This window comes from Hevea brasiliensis, chromosome 10, assembly GCF_030052815.1.
Source record: "Hevea brasiliensis isolate MT/VB/25A 57/8 chromosome 10, ASM3005281v1, whole genome shotgun sequence".
Classification (NCBI taxonomy): Eukaryota; Viridiplantae; Streptophyta; class Magnoliopsida; order Malpighiales; family Euphorbiaceae; genus Hevea; species Hevea brasiliensis.
In genome coordinates, this window is record NC_079502.1 from 32,095,819 (window position 1) to 32,105,528 (window position 9,710).

Genomic DNA, 9,710 nt, shown 5'->3' on the forward strand with positions numbered 1-9,710 from the left:
TTTGTTCCCAAGTTATTTATATGAGATATAAATAAGATGGAATGGTGAGTCTCATGCCATATGACAAACATGATAGGCACTTATACATGATAAGTAGGCCGAACCAGTGACGCTTATGACAAGCACATGGAGTTTACTCTTGTCAATGTATTGTCATAAATCAAAGCAGTGCATATAATCTTTAGACCTGAGATAGCACAGTTATCTTATATATAGGAGGTTTGAGTTTGATACTGCTTTCATACTTATACTATGTATGGGTATATGGGCATGTGTTGGCTCTTACTAGCTATATATGGAGGTAGGTATTGATCAAGATGAAATATGTTCCTCTAAGTAAATAGGGATAAAATCCTATGTTCATTTAATTGTTCTTGATGTTTCAAGTTTATGGCCAGGACAAATAGATTTATTCAGAAAAGAGTTTCTAATGAGAAAATCTTTTAATTAAGAACTGGAATTAAAAGAGAACATAATATTCATAGCAAATGGGGTTTGACATAAACTATGACTCCAGCTTGAATTGGGATTTTGTAACAGAGAGATTATAGTGCATGGTAATATATGATTATTGGTTCATTTAAGGAAAACCTTATTACTAATTGGGTGGCCATGGCATACTATGTTAGGTGTTAACCATGGTCTATGAGGTGCATAAAATGATTTAGAGAAATCATTTATGGTAAGAAGGAGTTCTGATGATATTAAGAGTTGATATCATATCTCATTGCCAATTAGTGATGAGCCTAGTAAGTCACATACATACACAAGTAATCACCAAATTAAATATGATTTAATTAATTGATTTATATTTAATATAAATTGATTATGTAACACCCCTAAGTTCGGTACTGCGTTCTGCTGCTCCGGTGACCAGTGTTGTCCGGACAGCTAGGATGCCTAGAACTACACTTCAATATGAGTGAGGAGACATAAATAATGAAATACAAGAAAAGAAAATACAAGAAAAACAAAGGAAAAACAATAGCAAAGAAATGTGATCAAGTTAAGCGAGCGGGGAAACCTAGCGATGGTGATCAGACGGAAGTCACGGCGTGGACCGTTGACTAGCTCCGGATCATGGGAACCCTGGAAAACATTTTTAGGACTTAAATAGACCCTTGTTGAAGAATAAATATCATTAGAAAGATCAAAGAAAAATTAAATAATTAGTACAAAGAAAAGTGAGAAATCGAAAAACAGACAAAATACGGTGTTACCGAAAAATCGGGAACGTAACCCGAACAGGGGCATTATGGTCATTTGACATCCTGAAGTGTCTTTTGACCTAAATATCCATTAAAAATAAATAATATTACACTTAGAAAATAAAATGAAAAATTAGTTTAGTGGTACCTAAAGTAAATAGCTAAAATCATGGGTTAAATGTGGAATAAGTGGGAGTTAAGTTTATAAAATGATTAAATTTGTGAGTGGACCACTAATGCATAAATTAAATACATAATAGGGCAGCTGTAACTCCACTAAACCAGCAGAAATAGTCATCTTCTCCAAAACAACCAAAGTTGCCGAATTGAGAGGAAATGAAAAACACCATGGCCATTTTTCATGCAAGCTCTCTTAACCTCCCATTTTCAACTCCAATCCTTTAAGTTCCTTCACAAAAAATGGTCTACACATCACAAGGAAGATATTGATACCAATTTTGAGAAGTTTGGTGAAGGTTTAGCAAGTTACAAACAAAGGTAAGTTTACATTTTTGAGAATTTCCTTGTTAAACTTTATGTTTATGTTATGGGTGTTAGTTTTGTGAAGGAAATTTTGAAGTTTAAATAGTTATTGAGATAGCCATTTTTGGACAGCCATGGGGTCACACATTTGATGATTTATTATGCATATAATTGATGAGAAATAATGTTGATCATGGTAAATTAATATCCTAATGAATTGTTTCACATATATATGGTGATTTTGGCACTTGGATGAGAATTGATGGATTGTAGGGCAATTTGATGTTGAAGGACAAATTTCGGCAGCCTTGGGGACACTTGAATAAATGTGTATATTCATGGGAGTGTTGGCAGAATTGTGGCATTAAGGAATGAAGGATATGTGTATGAAATTATTGTGTAAAGTGTATGTGAAAATTAGTGGTGTTTAGGTGTGTATGTGATGGTATTGAGATATTGTAAATGTGAATTATATTTGGTGTGTTGAGGGTAATGGTAATCTGCCCAAAAGTCATGTTGATGTAATGTAGAAAATGCTTTTGGTAATGTACCAAAACAGATTGGTAAGTAAGTAAACAAATTGCAAAGGTAAATGTGTGTTTGAATTGGGATTTGAAAGACATATTGAGGGCAGTGTACATTTTAGCCTATAACCTTAAATGTGTAACCTCAATTGGTATGAGACCAATTTGAGGTGAAACTAGGCACAAAATGTGCCAACTTTCATTGAGAAACCATGCCAAAATTCTGCTTGCTAGGTGACCTAAAAAAATGACCAATTCGGATTAGGTGCAATTAGGACCTGAAAAATGACCAATTGGGCAGCAGTGAGTGTTTAGGCCATAACTCACTCAAAACAGGTCCAATTGACCTGAAATTTTAACCATGAATAGTTAAGACCCATACCTACAAGTCTTATGAAGACACCAAAGCCCAGAAATGACCATAAGCAAGTCAAAAAGCTTGCACAAGTTCGGGTCCAAAAACTGACCGAACCAGAGTTGACCAAATTGACCTAAAATTGACCTAAAATGGTACCATTTGACCAGCAATAGTATAACGACCATAACTTGGTCTACTTAACTCGGATTGACCTGAAATTTTGCACCGCGTGCAATAAGACCTAGATCTACAAGTTTGTAGTTTCGACCGAGACCCGAAAACCGAGGGAACTAGATCGTCCGGTTAGGTCAAACTAGTGTTCCGGAATCCAGCAATTTGCATTAAAATGCACTAAACAAGGAAATGACTTTGGTAAAACGTACCAAACCTAAAACCCTATCGAATGTGACATATTAACGACACTAAAACCTAATTTACCTAAAACGCAATGAGGGTCGGTATATTAGGTGATTAAGTGAATAATTGGGTTCAGTGCATTATTTACCAAACACCATCGATAGAGACAGTTTAATTTAGTACTGAAACACTTCAAATTGTGTTTCTCAGTTAACAAGGACTCAGCAAAAGGGAAGGAAACACTGAGTCCAGATCAGAGAGACAGTCATCAGAGGTTTGTGCACAACTAGTTTTTAACTGATTTTGTTTGAATATTTCATATGATTAAATGACATATTTTTCTTATGTATTATGTTTAACAAGCATTGGATTTAATTCAATGATTATTGAAAATTGTTATAGTATGTATGAATTTAGCTTTGTGAAATGGTATTTTCACAAGTATTAAGCATTGTTATGGATTGAATAAATTATGTTTTGGAAAATTGTGATAGAACATATTTTGAATTATGATGGTAATTTTCATGGAAAATGCAAATTTATGATTTGAATTGTGATGAACATAAAAATTATTGGATATTGGAATTGAATTTGAATCAAATTATATTGTGATTTATGCTCACTAAAAGGATTGTGATATTGTTTTATATCTCACTATAGATGCTTGACTAGGTTATTACCCGTCTCTCTCATTTGTTGAGAAGACAATGGAGTTAGTTGTGTTTTGATTACCATGGTACGTGCACAGGCTTAGATTTTCCTCTGATTTGAGGTTAGATCTAAGTTTATTTTATCATTATGGCCCTTGCGGAAGATTCATTATTGTGATGGTACTGTGCACGATGATTCGACCTCCCCGACCATAGGGAGTTAGAATCAGATTCGACCTCCCCGACCATAGGGAGTTAGAATCACATCGAATATGGCCCTTTCGGATTAGTCTTGCATAGTTAGTGAGATAAAGATTGATTTTTGAGATACATAATAACTTTTGAGATACAATATGATTTTTGAGATACATAATGACTTTTGAGATACAATATGATATTTGAGATACATAATGATTTTTGAGATCTGAGAATGGCTTTTGAATGGTAAGGAATGGTGATTTTAATTATGGTTTTATGTATAATTGATTTTGTTGGAATTACTTAAATGGATAGTCAAGATATGATAAATTGAATTTTGTGCTCCAAGTCATTTATACAAATGATTTACATTATTGGCAATGAGTATTTTGAGTTGTGAAATTTGATCGATTCGATTCTCAAATTATTTCTTGTAAAATTTGTCAATGTATATTGTACTATGTTTTAAATTATAGTTGTGCACCATCGAGTTCACCACTCAATGATAGCTTTGTATGTCATCCCTGTAAGAAGAGCATAGAGCGATAAGTAAATTTCGTTGAAGATATATTCGGATAAGCTCGGGTATATCATAGGTATACCCATGTACATAGGTTTTGATGTAAGCATGTAATAATATGTATGTAAATTATTTGAGCAGTTGTATATAAAACTCTTGTAAAATATTTTGGTATGTAATCAAATGTAAATTATTGTAAATGTAAATTTGGGATTTCAATTATCTGAATAGTTTATAATATAAATTTTGAGTCTTGAAATTAATGAAATATTTCTTTATGATGGGATTAGTTTGAAAATGAATTGATTGTGTATTGAGAATTGAATTGTGAATTGAATTGAAGTTACTGAAGTTGTATTTGAGAAAACATATTGGGAGCATTTTTCTTTTGCAGGATTGAAGAACTGTTTTCTCAAAATACAGCCGGCACTTTGCCGAAATTTTGAAAAAAAAATTTTATAACACCAGATTTTAATCGATGATTTAAATTGCACGAAATTGTTTTAAAATCCCTTGTAGTATATCTAATGGGTTATCGGTAGGCGAAGTACGGTAATTCATTAGGTGTACTACGGGATCATGTTACATCTTACAGAGGAGTAGGGTGTGACAGATTAGAAGAAGAGGAATAATTATTTTGGGTTGAGAACTCAAAATTAAGACACAGGGGCATTTTGGTCATTTCACAGGGTGACATGTGGCACCATGAGATGGTGGCACATGGCACTACATATAAGCTTGCCAAATGTCTTTAATCATGTAAGATGATTAAAATTAAGATTAAATATAGGTTTGACACTTGGCACAATGTGATTGGGTCAATTAAACCTAGAGTTAATCAGAAGGTAACATATGACAAGGGTTTTAAGTGGTGACCTAGCTATATAAGTGTTGTTATGAAAAGAAAAATAACAATCAGCTGCTGCCTCCTTTGTGCCGCCACCCTTGAAGCTCCCATTCTCTCTTCTTCTTCATCTCTCATCAATTCCAAGAGATTAGCAAACAATCTCTTGAATTAAAAATACTAGAAATTGTTTCTAGTGTCCTGTTTACATCTTTAATCTCTTAAAAGGCAAAAATTGATTTTCTAATTAATAGAAAAAGCTTTAGAAGCTGTTCAAGAGTTGCCATAGGTGAACTTGGTATGGACAAGCTAGAGGGGCAACATCTAGTGTCCTAAAGACGCATCCCAAAGGCACAAATATGCTGTAGTGCATCAAGAGGTTAGTGTATTTGTTCTTAATTTAATCTAGGGTTATAAATTAATTTGGTTAATTTTAAAATCTTAAATGGCAAATACAGATCAAAAAACATATTAAAAAATTTTAATATGTTGTTTATCATTGAAATCAAATAGATAAAAATAAATCTTGCATGATGCATGTGACCCTAGGTGAAATTTTTGAATTCAATAGTATAAACTTGTGTTTTTCATGCTTTCACCCCTTCAGCATATGGATTTGTTTGGTCCTACTAGAGTGGCTAGCTCAGGTGGTGCTTATTATGCTTTAGTGATCGTTGATGACTACTCTAGGTATACTTGGGTTGCATTCCTTGCTCATAAGGATAAATGTTTTGATATTTTTGAAAGATTTTCAAAAAGGGTTCAAAATGAAAAGGTTTTCAAATATCTTCAATTAGGAGTGATCATGGTAGAGAATTTGAAAATAAGAAGTTTGATATGAAGGAACGGAAGCGTGAAAAACACAAGTTTATACCATTGAATTCAAAAATTTTCACCTAGGGTCACATGCATCATGCAAGATTTATTTTTATCTATTTGATTTCAATGATAAACAACATATTAAAACTCTTTTAATATGTTTTGGATCTATATTTGCCATTTAAGATTTTAAAATTAATCAGATTAATTTTAGAACCCTAGATTAAATCAAGAACAAACACACTAACCTCTTGATGCGCTGCAGTGTATTTGCGCCTTTGAGATTCGTCTTCAGGACACCAAATGTTGTCCCTCTAGCTTGTCCACACCAAGAACACCTATGGCAGTCCTTGGACAGCTTCTAAAGCTTTTTCTATTATTTAGAAAATCAAGTTCTGCCTTTTAAGAGATTAAGGATGTAAACAGGACACTAAAAACAATTTCTAGTATTTTTAATTCAAGAGATTGATGGCTAATCTCTTTGAATTGATGAGAGATGAAGAAGAATAGATGGAGAGCCTCAAAATGGCGTGACAAAGGAGGAGTGACTTCTGGTTGTAATATTTTTAATTCATAACAACACTTATATAGCTAGGTCAATACATTAAACCCTTGCCACATGTCACCCTCTGATTGGTTTTAGGTTTAATTGACCCAATCACATTGTGCCAAGTGTCAACCTATATTTAATCTTAATTTTAATCATCTTACATGATTAAAAGACATTTGGAAAGCTTATGTGTAATGCCATGTGTCACCATCTCATGGTGCCACATGTCACCCTGTGAAATGACCAAAATGCCCCCGTGTCTTAATTTTGAGTTCTTAACCCAAAATAATTATTTCTCTTCTTCTAAATAATTTATATCAAATATAAATTAATTAATTAATCTCTATTAATTAATTTCTCATTAATTAAATTAATATTTAAAAACTTTAAATATAAATTTAACTTATACTATACATCCAATAATCTAGATTTGGTTTCAAGTCATGCTAGGGACTTTGCAATCTAATTGCAAACCAAACCTATTTAATTAATCAATTAAACTCTTTAATTAATTAATTAAATCATATTTAATTAGGTGATAACTTGTGTATGTGTGTGACTTACTAGGCTCTTCACTAATTGGCAATGAGATATGATATCAACTCTTAATATCATCAGAACTCTTACCATAAATGATTTCTCTAAATCATTTTATGCACCTCATAGACCATGGTTAACACCTAGCATAGCATGCCATGGCCACCCAATTAGTAATAAGGTTTACCTTAAATGAACCTATAATCATATATTACCATGCACTGGAATCTCTCTATTACAAAATCCCAACTCAAGCTGGAGTCATGGTTTATGTCAAACTACATTTGCTATGAATATTATGTTCTCTTTTAATTCTAGTTCTTGATTAAAAAGATTTTCTCATCAGAAACTCTTCTCTGAATAAATCTATCTGTCCTGGCTAGGAATTTGAAACATCAAGAACAATTAAATGAACATAGGATTTTATCTCTATTTACTTAGAGGAACAGAGTCCATCTTGATCAACACCTACCTCCATATATAACTAGTAGGAGCCAACACATGCCCATATACCCATACATAGTACAAGTATGAAAGCAGTATCAAACTCAAACTACCTATATACAAGATAACTGTGCTATCTCAGTTCTAAAGATTATATGCACTAATATGATTTATGACAAAACATTGACAAGAGTAAACTCCATGTGCTTGTCATAAGTGTCACTGGTTCGGCCTACTTATCATGTATAAGTGCCTATCATGTTTGTCATATGGCATGAGACTCACCATTCCATCTTATTTATATCTCATATAAATAACTTGGGAACAAATATGAATACAATCTTTCTGGATAAGTCATGCCCTTATTATAAAGTATCCTCGATTGTGAACCTATTTATGATACTTTGTGCTAGAAATACTGTCACTCATATTCTTAACAACTTAAGAATAGAATTTCTAACAAAATATCAATGGACCTTTTCTATTGCACATAAATATATTATGTAAATGGAAAAGTGGATATGCCTTTTATTAATAAAACATATGCAAGATACATACTAAATGATATGCTCTAGGGCATACTACTAACAATCTCCCACTAGCACTAGAGCCATTCATTATAATACCTTAGTCCCATCTTCTCAAGATATCGGTCTAATTGAGTTTGTGACAAAGGCTTAGTGAATGGATCAGCTGAATTTTTCAGCTGATGTTATTTTTCTGCATGGTTATATCGCCTTGCCCAACTATATGTCTGATAATGTGGTAGTGCCTTTCTATGTATTTGGATTTCTAGTGAGACCTTGGTTCCTTAGCCTGTATGACTGCTCCATTGTTGTCACAGTGTAGTGGAACTGCTGACTCAATGGAAGAAACTACTGTAAGTTCTGTCACGAACTTTTTTATCTAAATGACTTCCTTTGCGACATCGATGCGAGAATATACTCAGCCTCGATAGTGGAATCTGCAGTCGTGCTCTGTTTGGAACTCTTCCAACTGACTGCACCTCCATTACAAATGAACACATATCTAGAGGTAGACTTTCTATCATCGATATCTGAATGGAAATCAAAATCAGTATAACCATCCAATTGTAAGTCTCCACCTCCATAGATCAAGAATAAATCCTTAGTTCTTCTCAAGTACTTAAGGATATTCTTGACAGCTATCCAGTGTTCCAAACCTGGATTGGATTGATACTTGCTAGTCAAACTAATAGCATATGTGATATCCGGCCTAGTACATAACATTGCATACATTAAACTTCCAATAGCCGAAGCATATGGAATCCTAGCCATCTTATCTCTTTCTTCAGGTGTCTTTGGAGACATCTCTTTAGAAAGATAGATACCATGTCTCACTGGTAACAATCCTCTCTTGGAATCAAGCATGTTAAACCTCTTTAACACCTTTTCCAAGTATAGATTTTAGGATAAACCAATTATTCTTTTCGCTCTATCTCTATAGATGCGAATCCTAAGAATATAGGTTGCCTCCCCTTAGTCTTTCATGGAGAATGTATTTGACAACCATACCTTTACAGTTGTCAACATACCTGTGTCATTACCCATCAATAGTATTTCATCCATATATAAGACAAGGAAAGTGATAGCACTGTCACTAACCTTTTTATATACACATGGCTCATCCTAATTTTTGATAAAACCAAAGGATTTAATGGCTTCATCAAAACAGATGTTCCAACTCCTCGAAGCTTCCTTCAACCCATAAATGGATCGCTTTAGCTTGCATACCTTGGAACCATCTTGGGATTCAAAACCTCTAGGTTATTCCACGAAAATGTTTTCTTCAATGTATCCATTGAGAAAAACTGTTTTGACATCCTTCTGCCAAATCTCATAATCATAATATGCAGCTATTGCTAATAGAATCCTAATTGATTTAAGCATGGCAATAGACGAGAAAGTCTCCTCATAGTCGATTCCTTGCCTTTGGCGAAACCCTTTCACTACTAGCCTTTGCCTTATAGGTCTCCACCTTTCCATCAGAACCAATTTTCTTCTTAAAAACCCATTTGTTCCCTATAGGTACAATACCTTCAGGTGGGTCAACAAGATCCCAAACTTGATTCTTATACATGGAATCAATTTCAGATTTCATAGCATCAATCAATTTTGAAGAGTCTATATCTAATATAGCTTTTTCATAGGTAAGTGGATCATCTCCATGATCTACTTCTTCATGAGTAGACAACTCT